The sequence below is a fragment of the Gymnogyps californianus genome, chromosome 12 (genome assembly GCF_018139145.2).
Source record: "Gymnogyps californianus isolate 813 chromosome 12, ASM1813914v2, whole genome shotgun sequence".
NCBI classification, from domain to species: Eukaryota; Metazoa; Chordata; class Aves; order Accipitriformes; family Cathartidae; genus Gymnogyps; species Gymnogyps californianus.
In genome coordinates, this window is record NC_059482.1 from 19,284,209 (window position 1) to 19,308,436 (window position 24,228).

Consider the following 24,228-nt stretch of genomic DNA (forward strand, 5'->3'; position numbering starts at 1 on the left):
ACTTTGTCTGAGAAATAACATAGTTAATTTCTGCTTTAAGATTAAATAATTCTAAAAGATACTAAGCTGCTTTCCATGCTTAATTAGGGCCTTGACTTCACTGAAGACCTCCTGAAATGCCATAATCAAGGGCAGTAAAGTATCTACTTAAACTGTTTTCTAGGATGTCACAGCATTTTTGACAGAAAAGTGTTATTACTTGAAAACTTTATGGCATGCAGCAAAAAAATTATTGTATTCTTGTATTACCATTTTGTTAATAGATAAATTGTCTAAATCACCACAGAAGACTTGGGAACAATTTACAGTGTACCATAAAAATTGATGAATGTGGCAGAAAGACCATTTAGATGAGAAAAGACATTAAATGTGAAATTTTAAATTAAGAAAATCCTGAAATTGGAAAGTAACTGTATCAATTTTGACCAAATGATTCAAATATTCCCTCATCAACATAGCTAGTTTGGGGTTTAATTCTTATGAAAACCTGCTGTAAAAAGGAAACAGCAGAGAATTTTCTTGTCAATGCATGAACAGTCAATGGCAAAAAGAGTAACCATCAAAAAAGCCAGTTGCAGCTGGGGGAAAAGCAAAAGAAAGGAAAAGTCAGTGTAGATGCATAGGCGGGACTGTTTGTAAAATGGCTATGCAAGTAGCTAAGATTGTATCAGTATTTCCCTTGTAAAACTCTATTTTTAAAGAATTTATATTGCTTGACTGTTAAAATATGTTTTTAGGCAGAAACAAGGGCACACTGTGCATGAGCAAATTTTTAAATTAAAAATGGCCTCCAAAATTGCTCCAGCAATTTTCTGCACACAATTGTTTCCATGTGAAACGATCCACATTTAGTCATGAAAACAGCATACTTAAAAAAAAGAATTTACCAACTCAGCATTCAATCATAAGTAGTACTATGAGCTTCAGTTATTAGTGCTGCAGATACACACACTAATACCAAAACTCCAAATAAGAACAATGTCAGAAAGTAAGCGTTGGTAGATTTGCCCCTGCATTTGCATATAAATACATGGCAAGTTTGAAAGTGCAGTTTTTGGAGTGAATTTTAAATCAACCAAGGGACTATTTCAGAGAATCTCAAACCAGAAATCATTTTCTTTCCTAACAGACAGTTGTGTCCCTTGGCAAATATGCCAAAAGAAGCAGCAAAATGATGAGGCTTTAGGTTTTTCATATATTTTTCAAATATTTATTTTTATTCCTTAAGTGAATAATGTGAACTAAATCATATCAGCTGACTCTCTATCTCTACATTCATTGTTTTGTCCTTACATTCCCAGCTATTCTGCTTTTTTAACCAGCTAGGTTTTTTGGAAGATAGAATCAATGTTATGAACCATTATGTGTGTATTAATAAAGACAATATAATTACAAAAAATGTCATCACTTTTAAGCAAGATAAACAGTTCTCTTAATCCAAAATGTCAAAGCAACTATCTACATTTTGTTAAACCAAAAAGCCTTTTTAAAAAACAGCATGACGTTAGGAATCCATGTCAATAACTTATAACGCAAAGCAGAATGAAGTTGCTAAACTGTCTCTAGTTTCAATGGAGAAAACACATGCACGAAGTGGCACGCATTTTTCATTCCCCTAAATCCTCAGTCTCTGTGCAACACAGGTAAATAGAAGAATTAGAAGTGCCAGATCAGTTACTGATCTTGCTCAGCAACATGTCTCTAACAGTGACAGAACAAGACTCTGGAATAAAATGCAAGAAATCTCAATATAGGAAATCGTACCTTCCTCCACAAAGAGCTCCCTACAACTACAACTGTTCAAAATATTTCTCTGTGTGTGTATATATATGTGTATACATACACAACTAATTTTAAAAATTATTCATTTATTAGCTGTTTGTTCTAGCATGTGCATTATCTTGAAATATTCATATGAAGGCAGTTTCTGCAGCATCCTCCCCCAGACTTTGAAAGAACAAACATGATTTTTCATTTTTTGGAGTTTGGACACCAGTTAAGCTACTCTGCATGCACATGGCTTGAGTGCAATCTACAGATGCAGAACCTTTGCACTCTTAATAAAGAATCAGTTTTAGTTTAGAGAGATGAAGGCCTCCTGTATTATTACCCACCATGTGGTACATGAAACAACTCTCCGTCAGGCCTAAAGGCTCATAGCACTGAGGGCTGTAGGCACACAGATGAAAAGACAATACCGGCCAAAGACTGATTACAATGCAAAGCCATTTGCTATTTGGAACTGAAATAGGGCTCATGATGACAAGCCTGGAAGCAATACTAGTTCACTGATGCCTGAGCCATTTATAAAGTTTGAAATTCACATTTTTGGAGGTGTTTTCTCCCATTGCTTTAAATTGTAACTAGTCCTCATCTCTCGCAACAACTGAGCTGACTATGCCACTGCAGCCACCAACCCTTTCTATATGCACGTATTTACTAATATGACCATTTAAATCATATTACTATACGCCACTGTTACAAAGTTAGAGAATCAGAGGCATATGTTAAAAAAAAAAATCAAGCCTTTTTCCCCCTAAACAGTTTAGGAAGACAGCCTAGTATTCCAGATTCAAAATCAAAACTCTTAGCCACCACACCTTTTTCTCTCCCACTAATTGTTACTACATGATCAGTGTTATTTTTGTCTGGTTTTGCCTTTTATCTAAGTTCACAAACTTGATAACAAGGCTGCTTCCCAAGGGACTTTTCCCCAAGACCTTCTAGTTCTAGTATTAAATCTTTAAAACATGGTATGAAACAATATATACAGCAACATTAGAGTTCTTTTGAACTGCATCACCAGTCTTTTTTTTTTTTTAATGCAATTCTCTCCCTACTGTTTCAGAACAAGGTAGGAACCAAAGTGGAAAGGAAAAATGCAGTCTCTTCGCCTTTCCAAAATAATCCCCCACATGCCCTGTTAATGGAAAATATTTAATGATCTGCTACCCTAATACTGTGTAAAGAAACACAACAAATATTGTGAAGAGCAAGCAATGCCTCTTTATCACTCACCAGTTCATTGAACACTCAACTTCAATTCAGAATTTTTCCATACCTGGAGTCTTGTAAGCCGCTCAAAAATGGGAAAGAAGCCTAAATTTGGCTGCAACTGTTTACTTCTCCTAGGACAAGACCTTTTAGCTGGTTTAAAGGAGTAAAACTGCTAATTGTTCCTTAAAACTGTTACAAGATTAGAAAGGGGTTGCAGTTGTGGAAGAGATCACACCTGCCAGGCATAACCTGAAGCCATAAGCCTAACAGACACAGGAACTACTTTGAAAAGGTGTTTAATAGCCAGGTATGCATGCATACTAGGTCTGACACCACTCCCATGGGACCCCTTCTTCCACTCAGGTGATTTAACTATGTACCAACAAAGCAATTTTAGTATTTGACTACTTACACACATGCAGATGAGCAGCAAAATTATAGAGTATGTAAAGAGAGTCTAAGCACAATGGTCATTCTGCATGTGAAGAACTGTGCATCATGTCTTCAGGTGTGCTCCTCCGCCTTGCGGCACAGCTAGTGGAAATGCAAGGTGAGGCCATTTCACATGGCCTGCGAGATGGAAGTAGATGAAACTGGGGGTAGGCAAAGGCAAGCACTGGTCAGTAGCAAAGTAAAGCTCATTTCATTCCTTGGCCCCCGGCTAGCTGGGCTTCACCACTGCTTCTGCAAGCTCTAGCGCTGTGGAGACTTTCATGGGAGAACATCAGATGCTGCAAACTAAATTTATGTCTCTGATGCTCCCAACTTCATCTGGAGCTGAAGCCTGGCAATTCAGAGAGCCCTAATCACTTCTAAGATAACCTGTCCTCCATGGCCCCTCAGGCCCCCCAGTGCTTGTGGTTTCAGCCTGACTCAGATAGACTTGGGGTGGGGGGGTGGCCACGGCATATTCCTTTTCAAACCTGAAAAGGAAATTAATTGCCACAAATCTAAAACTCAAGGTCCCCCACCATTCTCTGCGATATTTTAACTCAAGCAGTGTTTTCTCCTGAAGGGACTTGTGATTCTCTGCTCCCAAGAAGAAAAGCCAGTACACAAAGGACAGACCTCCACAGAAGAAAAAACAAAATCAGCTGTGGGGGGAACTAACACAAAGATAAGTCACCTGTGCCACAAACTATATTGGCTCTGCCCTCTCATCTCTCCAGCAGACCTTACTATTAGTATGGCTCACTGTCCAGCCAGATTCTGGATTAACAGAGAACTCCTTACTATATATAACATTCAATTTCAAAGAACTCACACTGATTGTGTACTTTAGCCTGTCCTTAAACCAAATACTTAAATTATTTGCTGAAAGGAGGTTGTAGTTGCTTATATAAGTCAGCAGCTGATTATCCACCTAATTTTAGCACCTGCAATAATATCAATGTACAGATCAGCTCCTTGTAAGCAGACAGAAGGCTTCTTCCCAAACAATACTCAGACAGAACAGCAAGAGTTAAACAGTTTTAAAAACATATTTTCCTACAGCTTCCCTGTGAAGAACGCTTAGAAGAGAATTCTTTCTAACCTAGCCATCTAGGGCTTAATGCAACTGTTGAAAAAACTGGGCTGCTTTCAGTTCTTTTCATATGACAAAATGTTTAAGCATTTGGAACCAAAGTTTCACAACTGTACTTTCTAAGCTGACAACAATGGACATATGTACAACTCATTTAAGACTAATACAAAGAACAATATAATTTTATAGCCATAGATTAACTATCCACAGGAGGCAGGCTTGGCTGGCCTTGTAGCATGTTCCCTACTTTATACATATTGCTAGTTCTTCTCTTCCAGGAAATATTGTGGCTGGGAAAAGAATTTTGGTTCACTGTCTTAAAACTGATTTTCTGTTCTTGACTTGAAGATGCCAATAAGGTGGAAGTATTTTTGAGGAGTCTCTTATTATTCAAAACACTGGCATATTTTTATTTCTAGTGTGCGAGTACTGTTTTTTTATGCAGTATTATACTCAGCCCACACAATTTTTTTATTATTAATAAAGTAATTGTGCTTAGAAAGCCAAATATTGAATCTTTGGCTATACCAAGATAATTCTTTTCAACACAGAGGCAATGCTGTGGTTCAGCAAGCAACTGAATTTGGCTCAGGAATGATAGGAGCTACTTTCTGAGCCATAGTATTATCCTAAAACACAAGTGCTGAGCGCTCAGCTCACAGAGTGGGCCAATAACATAAGCCTTCTCCCTCAAGGTACATAGATACTCCTGCTGTTCAGTGGGACTACTCCCATGTATAAATGTTTGCAGAATAAACAGTGCAATTTGTATTTAAGTACCAGATGGTAAGACCCAGCACATCCATAAACACTTGAGCTCAGAATACAAAAAAGACCTGCTAATCCGTGCACTGACCCAGAGGAACACAAAGTGGGCAGTGTTTTTTGTAGACATACACAATGCAAGCCCTCTCTTCTCAAAATTCCAACTTTCAGACTGAAAGAAGCAAACCCCACCAAATTCTGTGCTTTCCATTAAAGCCACAGTTCTCTTAGTCCATCCATCCCCCTGGCTGGAGCACTAGAACTGGAGGTATAGGATGCCATATCCTTCTTAATCCCGACTCATCACTGTCCCATCTAGTCTTCACCTCAATGTTACAAAGTGCCAAAGTACTGAGGAGATTCTTGCTCTCTTCTAAAATTTTGGGACGTCACACGATGACATGACTTTGGGATGACATCTCTCCTTAAAATTCTCCCCTTCCTTAGTACAAATTCAGCCTATAAGGCTACCATACCTTTAGTAGCTAAGTCTATAAGTATTTCCAATTAATAATGAAGTATAAGAGTTGGGACGAACTCATCAAAATTTTACTGTTTTAATCGTACATGGATATTGCATTATCTAAGCTACTTTCACTACTAAAAAATAGTTTTGAAAAATTCCTACTACATATAAGTTTAAATCTGTCCATTAAATTACCATGATCCTTTAGACTTCCTCTGTAAGAAATACACATGGCACTCAGTGTTTTAAAGACAATTACTCAGCCTATAGGCCTCTTGCCTTAATTGCTGTTGGTATACTTTCTTCATCAACTAATTTTTCTTTCCAGGGATGTCACTGTAATTATTTCTATTCAGCCTAGATGTTTTACTTTATTTATCCAGTTAGATAGCTGTCTTAGATTTGAATTGTTTGGCCATTTTTGGAACTCAATGCCCTGTAAAATTTTGCTCCCTACTTTCAGGGTGGTTCCCAGCCAGCGATCATGGTATTGTTCTGAGGGTAGGTCGCAATCATTTAGCATTTCTATTTCCTAGTGACTTCATTATATTGTAACATCAAAACAATGGTTTCTCTGAGCACGCTGGCTCACATCACCTTTTCCTTGGTAGGTCAGATAGCAATCACTATTTCAGCAGAGGCACTGTGATTGAAAACACTGGCATCATTCCTGCATTGGAGTGTCTCTGCTAAGAGTCATAGATTTGTTCATTGATCAAAACGAGTCGCCTAACCAGAGTTCCAGGAAGCACTTTTACCTGTGCTTCATTTTAAGTCTGTGGGCAGTTTCATACGTTCAAAATTTCTGTGTTTTCCTGGACTGGAGTCCTTGCCAGCCATAATGAATTTTGAAAGACCTGCTCTAAACTGGTAGTCCCAGAAAGCCTGCCCATTTTCCTATACATTTCAAGGGATCAGTATCAGCATACCATGAAGTAATAAAGGAATGCATACCTTGTTTTGCTATTTTCCTGCAGCATCTAGCAAATTGTTATTATCAATAATTGCCAATAATAATTGGCAGAAGCCTCTCCTTTATTGTCTTTATTGTTTGCCAAAAATACCCCCCTTTTTTTTGTAAATCTGGGTGAACAGGGCAGAACATGTCAGTAACATTTTGAAAACTGTCTTTTTTCATCTAAACCAACAAAGACCTTTCCTCCAGGGCACCAGCAGAAAACAGTAAAACTCTGTACCTAAGTTAATAAGTAAGAGCAAGACAACTAAAACCTTGGGATTTACCACTTTTTCCAATTGTGATTTTCCAGAGTCCCTGTTCATCAGTATTTATTCTTTACCTTTTAGCTTCACAGTGTTTCCTTTTCACTTGGGATATGGGTTATTGGTTTGCAAATTGTATATTAATATTGCTTACCTACAAATACTTTAGGTATGATCCCAGGGGCAGTGCTGTATGCATTTTAATGAACATTTGAACTTTTAAAATTCAGTAGCATTTATTTTAACCAGAACTAAAAGACAAAGTTGAATTCCAAGTCTGGTGATCAATTTACATCTACTTATACTTAAAGAGAGACTGAAGTAGGGCAAAATTCACTCCTATGCAGAAGACTTGCATTAAGCTTGTGTTCCATTTAAAACCTCCCAACAATAGACCTTATATGCTTGAAAAAGCTAGTCCTGACACATGCCATGAAGAGAGAATATTAGCTTTAGCTAGGGAGGAGCAAAACAAAATGTATTTAAGATACAAATGTCTGCTTAGACAATTTCGGACTGTAACAACTTTTGAAGAAACCTGGCAGACTAGTTTATAAAACAAGCAGTTGTTCCCTCTTTGGATATTAGTAAGACATCATAAGAGAATTAGAAGAGCTAAAGTATTCTCAGATGTTTGCAGTGATCACTCCCCAGTCGAGTGTTTGGAAAATCCAATGTGTAAAATTTCCCATAAACAAAAGGATTTTAAAAATGTCAGTTCTGGGATGTTCTTGGCTGAGATTGCTGGAACAAACAGGAATAGGTTTATGAACATAAACAGCTGATGTGGATTGTCTTCAGGAATATTTGTGCTAATAAGCCAAAGATAAAAATAAAAATAAAGTAAAAAAGTAAAATCACAATGCAAAAAGTGACAAAGCTGGGAAATCTGGAGTTGGGATTGCCTGTCCATTTTCACTCATCCTGTTACAACTCACTATGGTAGAACATGTGGTATAAAACCTGACACCAGACACTAATCCCAGAACCAAACCACAGTTTGAATGCTCCCAACCAAGTTCTATAAAAATGTGTGCGAACCTCCTATCTTCTCACATAAACGGTCTTGCTGGCCTCACCCCAATTCTTTCGTGCAGTAGTAACTGAATACATGGGTGACAGTGTGCCTTTTACATAGAGAACTTTCTCCAGTTTCTGCTAGTCACAAAAGCTGGTTGAACCTTTTTCCCTTCACAATAAAATTTTACACATGGATATTCAAATTCCAGGAAAGTGTATCTATGAGATGACGTGCAAAGTTTTGGAAATACAACTGTGAGCAGCAGTGAGGAGTAGAAGGGACAAAGCCCAAACTCCAGGAAAAAAAGAAGAGAATTTCTTACCTTTCTGTCATGATTTGATTAGCAGCAACAGGTTCCAGGTTTGATTTCTGGCTCTCTTCTCAGAAACCTAGGAAAATTAAATCAAACTGGCTGAGTGTTCAATGAATGATACTTTCATCTTTGCCAGTGAATGAAAAAGCATAACTTCACTGGTGGGACAGAGGAGAAAAGAGTAAAAAAATACATTCAGTGAACAGCTGTTTTTTTTCCCTAGTAATAATTAGTCAAATCATTATTCATTCACAAGTACAATGAGTTTTTGGTTAGGAAATTGGTCCTTCTTGACCAAAACCTCTATCCCCATCTCCTTTCATCTAGAAGGTTTTGCATCCCCAAGCTTCAAGTATTAGATTTTAGATTAGATTAACAGTGGTCACTGTGATACAACTGAATTAGATACTGGATTACCAAGACTTTCCTGCTTCATTACAAGCATATAATGTCATCAGGTTTATACTTTTTTTTTTTTAAAAAGAAAAAGATCCCCAAATAGGCAAAACACAATACAAAGCGAAGGTGTTTTAGACCTCTCTTTCTACCACTGCCAAGAACACTTCTTTCCTTCTGACCAGCTGCTCTCTGGAAGGGGCTCCTCGCATCTTTTGGGCCTTAGCTGTCGGGGTTTTCTGCATTTGAGAAAGGATATGTGGCTGTGCCTGCACATGAGGCCTTTTAGTTGGAAACTATCACAAAAATTCTGTTTTATAGAAAGGCTTTTTTCTAAAGCTGCAAACAGAAAACATTTCAAATCAGCTGCAATCACAGCTAAGGCTGCAGAAGGTCAGTGCAAGGCAGCATAGGAAGCTCCTCAGCTAGGATTAATTACTGACCATCAGCCTGCTCTAAACCATAATCTCTTTCTACCACTGTCTTGGGGGTTGTCCTTTACACAGCACTTTAATCTCTGAGTTCAGACATCAGAGCACTGATGAGTGCTATACAGCTGTCTTTAAATCACTCTTTCAGTGTGCTCAGCATGTGAACAGCTATATACAAAACACACTAACATGGGTCCTGTCTGAACTCAGCTTATTCTCTCAGTTTTCTCTCTCTGGATAACCCAATGCTTAGGATCACTCCTGCCAGGAATGGCCTGAGTTCATGAACAGGCATGCCACAAGGCAGTGTAGCAAGGCCTACATTATTATTATGCCTTCCTAACATGCCAGCACATGCAGCAAGCTTCTTCAAAGCGTCCAGTCATCTGTTTTACTGAGCCAATTACTCAACCACAGCAGCAATGAGTACCTACCCAGAAGAGTAATCCTCTGCATCATAGCAGAACCCCATACCAGACCCAGAAACAGTTACAAAAGCAGGCAAAACAGGAACCAGAGGTTGTGCTCCTCCTGCCAAGAAGTAACTTGGGTGGATCAACATGCCCCAAGGCCATTGTGCTTTTATGGACAAACCAGCCTGCCTTTATGAGATCTTGCTAGCTGAATACTGTACACAAGGAAACCAAACACAGAATCACAGAATCTTAAAATAACTTAGGCCAAAAGAGACCTTTGGGGTCGTCTTTTCCAATCCATGCTCAAAACTGGGCTGACTTGAATCAGGTTAGGGCCACCTAGTAACCAGCTCTGTTAGAGACTTGGACACCAGGCACCACATGCATAGATATCCCTCATGATATTTTGGATCACATCAACTACAACACCTATAACAAGTTGATAAACAGAGGGAGAAAAAGAAGAAACTACGAAGAGGAATATTGTGTTCACAGGCAAATTCAGAGCCATGCTTCCTTCTAACCACAGCAGAAATATATAGTGTGGGTTCAGTGCATCCAATGTTATTAAAAAACAAATGCGCCTAAGGAACTCTGTGAGGTCTGTTTGTATTATACACTTTGGCCTTGCTGATATGTGTTTAGTCCACCAGGGTTTAGTAAATATGAAAGTAGAAAAGAAGGCATCTGTAAATGCCACAGATTTAAAAACAGCCAGCTGGAGTCTATTTACAGTGCTCAGAAACAGAGTATTTGCTATGTCACACTCCAGGATGGGACCAAAGCACCATATTTGGCAGAGTTTGGGTTGGCAATTGGTATTTTCTTTTACTCGGCTATAGCTGAGGCTTGGGAAACATCACTTCAAATGAGGGATCTCCTTTCGTGAACTTTATATGTTAGTTAGAAAGGTAAGATAACAAAGAAAAAACCTCTCCAGCCTCAGCTGGAGAGAGTGGGTAAGAAGGAAGAGAGAAGCAGAATTTCATACTTGCTTCCATAACCGTAACAAAATGAGCATTCTGCCCAGTTTAATGATTTAATAACACTGTTTTCAAATAGGTTAGCCAAAAAGTTGTTATCTGCAAGCTTTTGTCTCTTCTTCTCCCTAAAAAGCAATGCCACAACTTTACCAAAGATAGAACAAGGCAAAGATGCTGAACACATGGATACTAAAGGAAATGATTTCTCTAGCAATGACCACATGAGAACTCTTAGAATTTCCTTCTGCAGCTCATGACTATTTAGTGGTTTGGATGACCTTGATAGGAAAAGCAAATATTAAGGATCTGATCTGAATTTTCTATGACATATACAGTAAATGCCAGACGATCCTTTCTGTTTACTATAGTGTCAATAGCACACTTCAGCAAGTGCCCATTTATTCAGGCTATCTAGCGGCTGCATACGTAAGTACCTAGAGATGATGTAAGAATTTTAGACAAACATTTTTCGTCAATGTGCAAAAACAGTCATCATCATCACAGTGCCAAATAATAAATAACCATTAATTTTACTAGATAAACCTGTCTTGAGTCCTTAGATGGCTCCTTTATCAAAATTCAATAAGACTTAACAGTTTTGAAAGTATCTTTGCCCTGTGAGGTGAAGAAATACACAATGCAGAGGTGGTGAGGGTCAGATCCAAACATTGTGATGTCTACTGCCAATAAGCCTGCACACTAATAGCCAGTTTTAAGCTTTTTGCCAGGACAAAATAATAGCAAAGCTCTGACAGCATAGACACAGCTTGTGCTAAGTGTCTCTGAAGCCCAAAAGAAGGCAAAGTGGTAAAAACTATACAGAAAGATATTCTTCAGTTGGAAACAGAGACATACAAATATGCTCAAGTGACATCCCATTTCAGGAGGGCTCACAGGCCTAAGATGGTAACAAATTAGATATATTTCTATTGGATTTGTAGAACTCACCAAATCTTGTGTTACTCTCAAACCACAGGCCACTACTTCCTGCACTAGTTTGTATGAATAAGCATATCCACAGAAAAAGAAATCTTTACCTTGTTTCAGCTGAGAATGTTTTCAGCAAGTTGCCACACCTCTGGCTGGACCACTCCAGCAACTGATGACAGCTGAAAACTTGCCTCCTCTCTAATCTGCATGTGCCAGCTTCCAGTCTTTGGGTCCTGTCCGTGTTTCATCTGCCAGGACTATGCAGTCCAGCAGATTACAAAGGGTCCCCCTATACTGATATTTGTTCCCACGTAAGTAAACTCAAACACAGTGAGTATTTGGTATCTTACCCTTTCATGCTCTTCCATAAAACCCACTCAGCCTAGTTACCACTGTAAACCCCACGCTTCCCGAATACAGTGTGGCAGAGATACAAGTTCCAATATTCAAATATGCTCACCTCACACAGGATACCTCAATCTCAAACTACCAAGTTTCACCAAAAAAAAAATCTTCCTGTCCATAAAAATATAGGAACTTTTGTTTAGCTAAACTAACATATAACTTCCACTTGTTTCTTTCTGTGTGTTTGCTTTTTTACAAAAATACGCAACATTGTGTGCTCCAAGGAAACCTGATTTACAGGAAATTGTGCAGTTCTGATTCCTTATTACCACTTTAAATTTATGTTGTTTCCCTGACCTTTTTCCTTACATAAAGGAATTAAATGCTTTTAATAACAATGATAATTTGGTCACAGGTAAGAACAAAAGTATTTTCTGAAGGAGATTCTCCCTCCTTGTATCTATATTTACTGTGCATTGTGGGAACATTTTCTCCCTATGTAATAGAGAGCCAGAAAATCATCTGTCAGGGGATGATGGATGATGAAGTCTGCTACTTAGGCCTCAGGGCCTGGCCCTGCTGCTATACTTGACTTAGCCTTCAGTAGGCACTAAGTGCTCTGTCAGATTCATGCCAAGGGAAAAGCACATGCCTGCAACTCCCAAAAGTGTGGGAACCAGAATAAACAGAGACATTTTTAACGTTACCACACATTTTAAATCTGCTGTGTCACTTTCCTGTAAGCATTGTCCGTATTTTTGTAATATATACAATCATTGTGGGTTTGTGGCTGTGTCCATCACTGCTGTTCTTTGTTGTATGCTAACCAAGAAAACAAATGAAAAATAAAAGGAATGTACAGAATACATGACCATTTGGCTGACTACTACACTCTTGGCAAAGCAGAGATGAGTTCTTGGGGTTTTCTTCTCTCCCTTGCCCCCAACGACACTTTTGTTGGTTTGTTGCAACAAGGCTTTTCTCACCTCACACAGCTTTATTAATTCAGGGTTTTTTTTGTTTTGTTTTTTTTTGTTTGTTTGTTTTCGGTTGGGTTTTTTGTTGTTTTTTTTTCTTTTTTTTTAGAGTCCCCTCGGGTGCTGTATCACTATACATAGATATGTTACCACAGGGCTATAGTTAAAAGCCATCTTCCACCCTTCTTTCTACCCCAAAAACTCCATCAATCATTGAATTATGCTGCTTGGCTTGGATGGACTGCAGCAGGACTCTCAAAATCTCAAGCATTTCCATTATGGGCCCCACGTCCCACAGGTCCAAGGTAAAATGATGGTTTAAAAATGATGCCAATCATAAGCGTGGTTTTCTAATGCATATTTTTATTTCATATTGCCTAACTACTGATTATAACCAGGCTTTTAAAACAATTTTCTTAAAAGAGAATGGGTCAAATGCAGCCATGATGGAATTTCCATTCTTCAGAAATTCCTCAGCAATGAATATCGCTGTGTCTCCTTCTCTTTCATCACTGCCTTCTAAAGATAAAATATTTATATCATGACAAGTATTAAAAGGTTTGATTCCTTGTTTAGGAGAGGCCAAGAGAAAATGCCATTAAAATTAATAGCAGTTCAAATTACACAAAATAATCTTGAAGGGTTTTTTTTCCCCCCCCCTCTAGTGCAGGTACTATCTTTACCCATAGAGATCAGTATACAAGCTTCATAAAAAACTTCTCTAGATTATGTCCCTTCAGTTCAAAAGGGATATTCCCCAGCCCTGATTTACCACTGGGTAATTTCTGAGGAAGGAGCTTACCAGCATTTTACTCCTTTCTTATACGTTCTCAGAACTAGCAGAATTCATTGAGGCCTAACATGCCCTAAAAAACCAGCTGCATTTACATTTTTTGATCAGTCACATTAACCCTTACAGGCACCAGCAGGGTTCCTGCAGCACCAAAAAGGTACATAGCAAGGCAAGTACTAGAAGCCATTAAAAAGAAGGGGTATTTTTAGGCTAGAGTCACTGTCACAACTCATGCAAATTCCAAATTTCTTTGGCTTTGACATGAATATTTATCAGAGCATGATGCCCATTTCTGAAAACTAGCTTTCCCTAGTCATATAAGGATTGCCATTTGCAACCCTCACACTGAAAACTGAACTCATTTTAGGTTATTAGATGAAGATCCACTCCTCCACAGCGTTACTAGGGATTTCTTTTCTACAATACGCATTAATACAAGAAGGTATCCAAAGGTCCACACATCTTGCTTTACAGATGGGTTTAGCTGACAGCTGTGAGCCTGACTTCTCTTTTATATCAATGCATCCATCCCAGCACCACTCCAGGCTTCCCTACAAAATATGCCCGTCATTCAACAGCTGCAGAACAGTTTAAATGCTCTTATCTACTCACTTGAAATCCCCCAGGGCAAACTGTTCCCTGAGATGATCTTTACCCTTCTCTTGAATCTAATGCACCGAGACCTAAAAAGGCATTATGGCCAGAGACTGGTGTGGCTACAGTAATAATTACCAGTTCAGCAAATAAGCTTCTCATTGCAAGCACTGCTAGAGCTATATACAAGCCAAGACGAACCTAGAATCATTGTGTCAGCAATTCTCAAAGACTATTTTAAATGCTATCAAGTTTAATAAAACTTTTACAACAGAGTACAGAGTGTACTTTGTGTTCCTTTGAAATTGATGGAACAAGCCAATTTTTCCAGGTTTGTAGGCATAACATTTATTAAATTATAATAAGAAAATAGCTATTTAAAACCATGAAATGAAAGACTCTAATATACATTTAAAGGTCAACAACTGCATGAGTTTCCTTATTATACATTTGTATCTGAGAAGTACTGGGAGACAAAGGAGCTCGGGCGCCATATATGTACAGCTGCATACTGTCGCTATTCCCTGCTCTGACTTGGACAAGGAACTGCATACTGTTACAGGACGGCCCTGCTTCACTTGAGCCTCTTACAGAGCTGCCTTCACCTATTAAGATGGTGACTTACACCCTTTAAATAATTTCCACTATATGTATTACATATAGATGGAGCTTTTGTAGCTGCAATAGCAAGGTCAGACTGAAATACGGTGATTTTATTCCATCTCTGCACTATACTTTCTTTAGAACTTTCATTAAATCAGTTTTACCATCTCCATCCCAATTTCTTTCCTGCAAATATGGAAGGTTAATACGTCCTTTACAAGGGAAGAGAGGCTGTGTTAACTAACATTGCCAACCAGAAACAATAGAGATGATCAAAGAAAAGCCAATGAGAAAATACCCACTGCCAGTCTTCACTAAGAGACTGGAAAGAAATGTGATCTGGGTTTTGGCTTTTAAAAGCATTTTAATGTTTCAGCATTAAAACATTTTTATTTCTTCCTAAATATGTTTAAAATCAAACTCGAACTACAAGGAAAATAATAAATATTGCTGGTTTTGGTGTTTTGGGGTTTTGTTTGTTTGTTTGTTTTTTTAAGTGCTATTTCAGTGGGCCACATTCCATATTCTAGTCTCTTCACTTAAACTGAGTAGGTGTTTAGAAGAATTTAAACAGGACTTTTTTTTTTTAGCAACACTTACGGCAATACATCTTCCTGGATCCACACACAACAGAATATTGTAAACAGCTTTCATTTGTTAATAATTGCAACTATTTTTCCAAATTCACAACGTAAACCCCAATATTGTAGCACACTGAAATATATACTTCATGATATGGATCTGCCTAAGTTTCATAGACCTCAAATCTTCATTAATGTTTCCTTCTAATCTGTGGATGTATACATATATATTGCATATAGAGCCTGATATAAATCCATTGACATCTACGGAACACTTCAACAGAAAGTAATTTAGATCAGTACAGGCAACCTTATACCTTTAGGCTACTAATCAGCTTTTGAGCATTAAATTCAGCTAGCTTAAATGATATATAAAAAATATGGAGAGGCACTCTTGCAGTATTTATCAAATATGTAAAATACAACATAGAAACACCATCACAACACACAAATCCAGGTGTTTAATGATGAATGTTGTAAAATTGGCACAACTTTGAAAAGCACAGCTGTGATTAGGATATAATTATCTTATGCAAGAAATCCATTTCAGAGCTATAATTCTTTGCTGCCAGTGACAGGAAAAGATTTTTTATTATTTTCCACTCACCTTAGTTCTGCAAAGTCTGTGCAGCTATAAAAGAGTGATTTGGATTCTAGTCTGGCTCAGACTTCTAAACGAATTTTTTTGTAACTGATTGAATAACAGCAATTTCTTGTGAAGAACCTAGCTTTAATTTTGGATCTCAGATTGATGGAACAGGGCTAGCAGCAAACACACCTATTATTTATTACGGGATACATACGGTATGAAAGTAATTGGAAGAAACAGGGACGCCACAGATATTTGTAAGTTACACAGCTGATCTGTGTTGAGATTTTATATCTCAAGCATTTCATCACATCAGAAAGACACCATAGTATCAGAAAATAATTCTACTTGTATATGAACGCAACAAAACTTGGATGCACAGGTTACCTGCTGAACTAGCTTGCATATTATATTCTGCACGGACATCCATAGAAACACACATGTATACCATATGTATACTTATATTTTCAGATCACAGCCTGTTACCATTTGAATACAATTGCAAAATTGCACAAGAGCCATATTGTCAAAATTGGCTCAAGGGAGGCAGAGATGTGGCTATGGATATATAAATCTCCTTCCACCAGAAGGAGAATTTTCTTTTGACACAGAAGAAAAAAAAAGAAAAAACAAACAACCCACCAAAACCCAGCTCTGTCCTGTGTGAAGAATCCTTCCTGAACAAAACACACTGACTAAGAAAGCAAGACTTTAAAAGATTTGTTATTATAATGACTTAAAAGGTGAAACAAAATGATCCAAAGATATCCAAGGACTTAAAAAAATCACGACCTATATATGGGTTGCATCATTTGCAAAGCCTAGAAATTAATATTAGAGTCTCCTTCTGAGAAAATTAACGTCTCTTTGTAAACAATTTTTTATATTTGGTATGTTTAATTTAAAGAACGTAAGACTCTAGACAAGATGAATTTTCTAGTATCTTAGTCATAAAATTATATCACTGTTACATATTCACAAAATGGTTAAATAGTATTCATAAATTAAAATAACGAGAATCTAATAATTTAGATTGTCCTAAAACAATACTAAAAGTGAGTAAAAATAAAATACTCCATCTGGACGTTTCAATTAAAATCTGCTACATCGTATTAAAAAAATCATTTGGAATTAATATAGTCAAATATATCTGCCAAAAAAATCCTTCGCTCTGATTGACTAAAACTGATTCAACTCTGCTATGGGCTCTGGCCACAAGAGAGAAGCTGCACTGGATTACGCAGCACTATGGAGACATCTTTAAATAGGTATTTTAAAAAGTGATGATCCCCTTTTCCACTAGATGGTCTCTGTAAACATTTGGGAAATGAATCACTCAGCAGCCATAGAATATAAGAAAAAAGCACTCAGAACTTGGAAAAAAATAGCTGTATTTCTTGAAAGAGACAAGATGGCTTTCTGTAATATGAAAGCACAGCTTAAAAGATATGTTAGATCCATGGAGATCTATTGCATAAGGATGAAATTCACCCTCTGTGTAAAGAATCAGCACAAGATTTATCCAGTGATTAGCCACGATTAAGTGGTATTTTACAGATTTAGGTAGGGCATAACTGAATAATGGATGTTATGCTGGCCCTCTTCTATTAGCATTAATGTTACCATATAGAGCTAACTCAGAATATCAACACCCACGTTACACCTCCTGAATTAGCCAAAGTCAAAGTAAGAATAACTACATTGCAAAATAACCCTTTCTAGACCCACTTTGTCACTTTGCTCTCTCATTAATGTATTCAGACTTCCCAAACTGCATTTCACAATTCTTTTAATGAGCTAAAGTCTCTGTAACTGGTTTTTCAGTCAATTGTGGGAACCTAGTGTACAGAGAAAATGGATTAAAACACTCCAGGAGTAATGGCACTGAGTTAGGCTACCTTCTGTCCAAAAGTCACCCATGTTTTAGCCAGTAAGTCACACCAACAAAACACGTAACCTACAAACTGGAACAGTCTTCCTAGAGAGGTGGTCCATGCCCCAAGCCTGTCAGTGTTTAAGAGGCATTTGGACAATGCCCTTAACAACATGCTCTAACTTCTGGTCAGCCCTGAATTGCTCAGGCAGCTGGACTAGATGATTGTCGTAGGTCCCTTACAACTGAAATATTCTATTCTAAACCTTCCATTTCCCACTTCTTTAACAAACTCTAGCTAAAAGTACCAGTGTGCTGGAGTCAAGGATTTGTATGAACACTTCTGGGAGAATGCTTGGAAAGTTACTTGAATTATAACCCATAGAAACAAATTGTAAATGGGGGAGACTATGATGGAGGTTGGGGGGGGTAAGATGGTTTGCAAGTGACTCAGAAATCACTAAAAGTCCCGAGTCTTTCAGTGATGAGGCAGTTCTGTCTGTAGTGGTGCAAATGCAATGGCGTCATTCACAGACCACCATTCTACGTGAACCAGAGTATTTCCTGGGCTCTGCTCGTTCCCCTAAACTATCATGGCAATGAGAAGATGAAACATGGAAGCACTACAAGAATGAGAATTCTTGCTTTCTAAACTCTACAGCTAAAGCGGAGTTCAGCTGCAGTAAAGATATTCCACACAGAAGCAAGCTGGAGTGGTTTAACTCCAGAAACTTCTGTTCTCAAAAGGTGACTAGAAATCTCAAGCCAAATAAATCTCCAGTCAAATTTTACTGTTCCTGTACCTTCCACTAATTCTCAATAGGACAATTAGAGGAAAATGTGCACTTTGTTTTAAACTGTCCCTTTGTCCTCTCTCCTTTTTGCTTTCCTGCTAGCAGGATAGAGAGGAGACAGAAACTGCAAATTAATTATGGTAAAGATTATTTCCCTCAGATTTTTCAAGCCTCATTAAAAAAGACTCAATTCTCATCAATTTTATAATCCAGTAACATTTGTTTTGAGACTTTGTCTCTTCCCCAAAACAGAGAGAGTGCCAGTAAACCGGGTTCAAACTCTGTATTAATCAAAATAACTTTGAGTTCAGCAATTATTAAACCCAGTTAATAAATGTGGAATCTGCAACATATACAAAAAAATGATGTAATTTGTTTGACATGCCTAGTGGTCCAGTGCATTAATTAGGGGCCTGACAAGTTTATGAGAAGCATTCTCTAAACATATGAAAGCTTAAATCAGGAAACATTTATACAGACAATATGGTACTCACAGCCTGAAATAGGAACAGGGATTCTTGGATGAACAAGTTAGAGCATGACTCAGTAGCTATAAAGCTATCTGGGAATATTTAAGTCAAGAACCATGATTTGTATCTATAGAAGATATGAGGGTTGGGGATAGATTTCTAGATCCTCTCTGTAAATTGGACAGGAAAGTATTTCTTGTGTGCAACGCTGTTTTTGCAGATACTAATCATGCCTTTGGTTTTGGATGTGAAAATGTGCAGGTCATTTTTGGTAGACGCCTCCTCTCTCCCCTTCTCCCTGTTTCCCCCCCTCTCCTCCTTTGTGGGTCGGGTGAAGTTAGAGTACACTTGAGAATTTGACACTAAAACTTCAAGCCGTCTTCAAATAAGAAAAAAAAAAGAGGGGAAAAACATGAATTATGATGAACAATGAATTGACTGCAGCAAAGTTTTCCCCATAGCAGGAGACTGGTAAATGTTGGGAAAGCAAATCCTCATAATTATTGACACTTGTGCTGGAGCAAATCTAAGCCAAACCATTAAGTTGCTCAACCACAGAGAGATGATTGTTTTGAGAATCTGGCTATGTTTTTCTTTTGGAAATAAAGGTGAGGTGGAAAATGGGAGTTTATGCCTGGATGTTCCACAAAAAACAAGTTAACTTTTATTTTTAATTGGTGGGTTTAGGAGGAGGAAAGGGAAGATAAAAAAGGCCACTGGAGTATTTCTGTGGTGATGAAAACCTAAATTGAATGTATTATTTTGCAATTAAAACATCTGAGGCATTTCTTCATTATCCTTATGAGAATGTTGAGAAAATGTTCAAGGGTAGGATTCTCAGAAACAGTGATTTCCAATATCTACAAATACTGTCCACATAATCAGCACACCAACTTAGAAGAGAAAAAGGCAATACTGAAGTTGCATTATCTTAAAAAAAGTTGACTCTTTCTCTAAAAGATGCAGAATAAGACACATAACCTCCAAACCAAAAAAGAAAAGCTTTCTAGTCACCAAAAGTGAAATCAGTCATTTCTGAGGAGGAAAAAGCCAACCAAACATTTCCCAATATCACTCTTCTTAATTGGGATAAAAACAGTTTAGTTTAACTGTGCTGAGCTAATAATCTTTTTTCATGCCATGTTCTGCCTTTATGGCTACATCTTGTTCCAATTTTGGTTTCATCCATCCCCGTTTCCAAACGACCATAACTTTCATATAGGCTTGCCATACACCAGATCCCATCTGTCTGTGACCTTGAATAAACAAGGGGCCTTTGATGTTCTTGTGCACTTCAAACCACTTTGTCATTTCCAGTGATATACGAGCCACACTGTAGTGACACGCAGTCATTATTGGTTTGTGGAAGTGCCTTCCTGCTTCTTCTCTTGATGTAAGTTTACCATAGAACAAATTTACTGTAATCTTTGTGTTAACTTGTGCTTCCCTACAGAGTGAGAAAGAGGTCAGCAAAACAGCAACGGGAGGCTGGAAATAGAAATCCTGCACATACAGCACCCCGACAGCCAAAAACAAGGGTCTGTCTCTAGCAGAAGTAAGAAAACCAAATCACACAAACCCCATCCAACAAACCAACTGATGATCAGAAGAACTCCTTGAAAACAAATATTACAAGGAATTTGTTAACTGATGGACAGATTTACACACTCCACACAGCAGCTTTGTTGTGGCGTTGTGAGTTCATCCTATTATATTTCAAGGCTGCTGTTCAAGGCTGTTGGGTTTTGGCACTATCAAAATGAAACAGAGATTATGTGGTACCATATGTCAGGCAGCTGAAGCAAAGGATTCCTGGTCTAACATGTTTGCTTTTCCCGTCTGGATGGAGTATTAAAACCAATGAGCAGGAGAGGTGGGTGGGCCAGCGCAGGGTGCAACAGGGTGTTTTCGCTCTTGCCCCAACATCTTGGCAATCCTGCTTGCACTTCTGAAGACTAATGAAGACTAATGTCTGGATGTTTCTGCCCCTGCCAAATGCAGGAGAGAGTTCATCTTTTCCTCCAAAACAAAAAGAAAAACACAAAGCAAAACCCTTCAGTAATTATTTTTTAATGTAAATGCATGTTTATTTCATGCCCTCAAGCCTTTTAGTCCTGGTTGTTTGTGACAAACATTCCACAATAGACTCTTTAAAGTCTGGCATATGTGCCAATGCTAAAAAACATACAGCAGGAGACATAAGACAATTAAAATGAAAGACGACAACAACATGCTGCTAATGGTTTTAAATTATTACATTGTAGAATACTTACTGGTACATCATGGAAGAGCTATCCCCACAGCTCTACACAAATCTGCACTCCCTCAATAAACTAATCTTTATCATGTAATACATTGGTTTTCTGTTACAATGATGTTTGCGTTATACACTCCAGCATCTTGTAACTATGGACAAAGGAATGACACAGCTACACACCAATTAGCTCAGGTCTCTGCTTCAATATATGATAGATGGTCATGGTCCACATCCTCAGTCAATATCCACTGAGGAGGCACCATTGATTGACTTCTAAGACTGAGTTGTACTTGATAACTACAAGATGATGACCTGCAAGCACCAAGGAGCCCAGACTGGAGGCACTTGAAGCAGCTCACAGACTAACCCATTTTTAGGAGCAATCTGACTGAAATAGCATGAGATGCACTGTGAATTAGCTCACAGAGGACCCTGGAGGCTGCAAGTTGCAGCCACTGGTGTGCAAGTTGGCTTTCAGTGCTGGCTTAGTTATTTTACCACAACATTTCAGTTTTCTGTGTAGTTCTAGTTCAGCTGAGTGTCCTGAATAGACAATATTTTGAAAATGGGATTTAGGCACCTGAATGATGTAGGTATTTTTTGTAAAAAGTTACCTATACACAAACAAATGCACAAGAATAATCAAAACCATTTTTCTAACTCAGCAAGGAATAACAGTGGGTCATGATTAACTTGTTTCTACAGCACGAAATACAGAGAGGCATCAATGTCTGTTCTTTCTTCTTTTTCAGTTTGTTTCAGAGGTTTTACGTAAAAAAGGGAAAGGAAACACAGGAACATTCCATAATAACCTATTGCCAAGTAACTAAGGGCTCTTCTGGGATGTAAGAAACTCAGGCTCAAGTCCTCTGTCTCCCCCATTCCAGACAAATGCCCTTGTCACTCATGTTACTAGCTGTTACTGGGTAGCTTGCTGCCCTTCATACAAATGGCAAAGCTAATACTTTCCAATAAAGATTTTTAAAAGTCAGATTACAGCAACGTGGAGCTCTAGCTGGATTTAATAGGTATCACCTCTGAAAATCTTAATTTTTGAAAGATAAATGGAGAATTAAATCCTCTACTTTAAGACCTGACTACCAAGAACTCCTTTTTCTGGTTCTTCCCTTACACAATATCTGTGCTTTATAAATATTTCAGAAAGAGTTTTCAATGCAATTTTAAAAATAAAGATATCACATTCAAGAAAGACCAAAAAAACCACCAAAGTTGTCCCTTTATGTTACTGTCACAGCTAGTAGCAGTAGCATATTTTTCCCCATCCAACTTATATTTACATAACGATAACTAAGCATGTTAACTGTAAAGACACTCCAAGCAGCTCAGAAAAGTTTTTACAGAGTAAGAATTTTAAAGCTACATGGAAAGATTTTCACACAAAGCAAAAATTTTTAATATAGCTTCTATCCATGCTTCCTTTCCCCTCCTCCTAGACTTAATTATTTTTTAACCAAAATGAAGACACACACACTTGTCTTCAGGTTAACGCCACAAAAAGAAGAAGTTTTAAATCCCATGAAAGAGACAAGACTCTATGAAGCTTAACTGCTCTAAATTATTGAAGTATTAGAGAGACTTGGAATTCTTAAGCAGTCATGAAACACATTTGTAAGGAATATTAGCTCAGTTTTAATGGAGAAGAAATATTACTTCCAATGTCTTGTTGGTAGCTGGGATCATGGCAGACAGGCTTGTCTAAGAGCACATAGGAAGTCTGCAGAGAAACCATGCTGGGTTTGTACATGAAGCAAGTGCCATGGTCACTGGCCCATCCTTCCTCTCCAGAGCTCAGTAAGAAGTTAAAACCCATTCTCTTGTTGACAGCTGATAACTTTTCCCTGTCAAAGCTCACCCTACACAGGCTGAAACGCAGCTGGGAACCCAAGCAACTACAACACTCATTGCTGTGTTCTTTAAAACTGATCACGCACAGGAGTACTCACTGCCTGCAGTTTCCTGAATGGCATCTCCTCTCCCTCCTAAGAGTCATGTTTAAGCCTATAAACCAGATTAGAAAGTGAATTATATCATCTAATATACCTCTACTGAACATGATGAGAAAGCTGATGAATTGCCTCAACAACCAGACTTTGGACAAAGGACTCTCACTGAAAGGAAAAAAATCACCAATTTCACCAATGCTTTCTGGCCCCTAATCCAATTCCACACAGCAACAAGGTATTTGTATGAAAGACGCAGCAGTCTATGCCTTGCTCTCCACTAGCCGGAGCTAAGGGAAATATTTAGACCTCCCTCTGACAGTCCGGTGTGGAAGTGGAAGCCTGAAGGCAAAGCAATGGGGACAGAATGGTCTTTTTGCTGGTTTACATCAGAAACATGAGAAAGCATCTGTTCCTTCCCCTCCCTGTACAGAGATGGATGTGCAAATACACACATGAACCTGGAAGAAAGCTAAGTAGTAGTGTGGTATTCAGCAGTTTGTCAAAACTGAAACATTCTGCTGAGACAGCTTTCCTCCTAAAGCACCTCCAAGAGGTTCACTTGGGTTTCCGTGAGTTCAGCTAGCTGACTCTGCCATCCCACCAGACACTGCTGCTGACCTGGCCATGCTGCAGCACCAGGACAAGCTCACGAGCTCCCTCACAGAGGGCTGAGAAACCTACAGATACCCGAGCCCACAGCCGTATGTCAGCGTACGGGTGAGCCTGTCAGACACAGCAGAGAATTTCAAAACTGGGGGATTGTTCCCAATCAAATCTCAGGATAGCTTTGTCGCAAAGCAGAATTCATTCTAGAAGCAAAGACAGGAAATAGTATAGGACATACAAATGCACCAACACAGAGCAGGAAGAAGTAACTGGCATCACTGTTCGCACTCTCATCCTTCGACATCCAAACTTGCATTT

General features: G+C 38.3%; 1 long non-coding RNA gene across 1 annotated transcript in view; it reads right to left on the minus strand.

Moving 5' to 3' along the window:
• Window positions 1-24,228, minus strand: part of LOC127021344 (uncharacterized) — a 335,345-nt gene that overhangs the window by 230,770 nt on the left and 80,347 nt on the right. The window contains exon 2 of the long non-coding RNA XR_007767197.1: window positions 8,318-8,384. This is a non-coding gene — a long non-coding RNA (uncharacterized LOC127021344). The remainder of the gene's footprint in view (window positions 1-8,317; window positions 8,385-24,228) is intronic.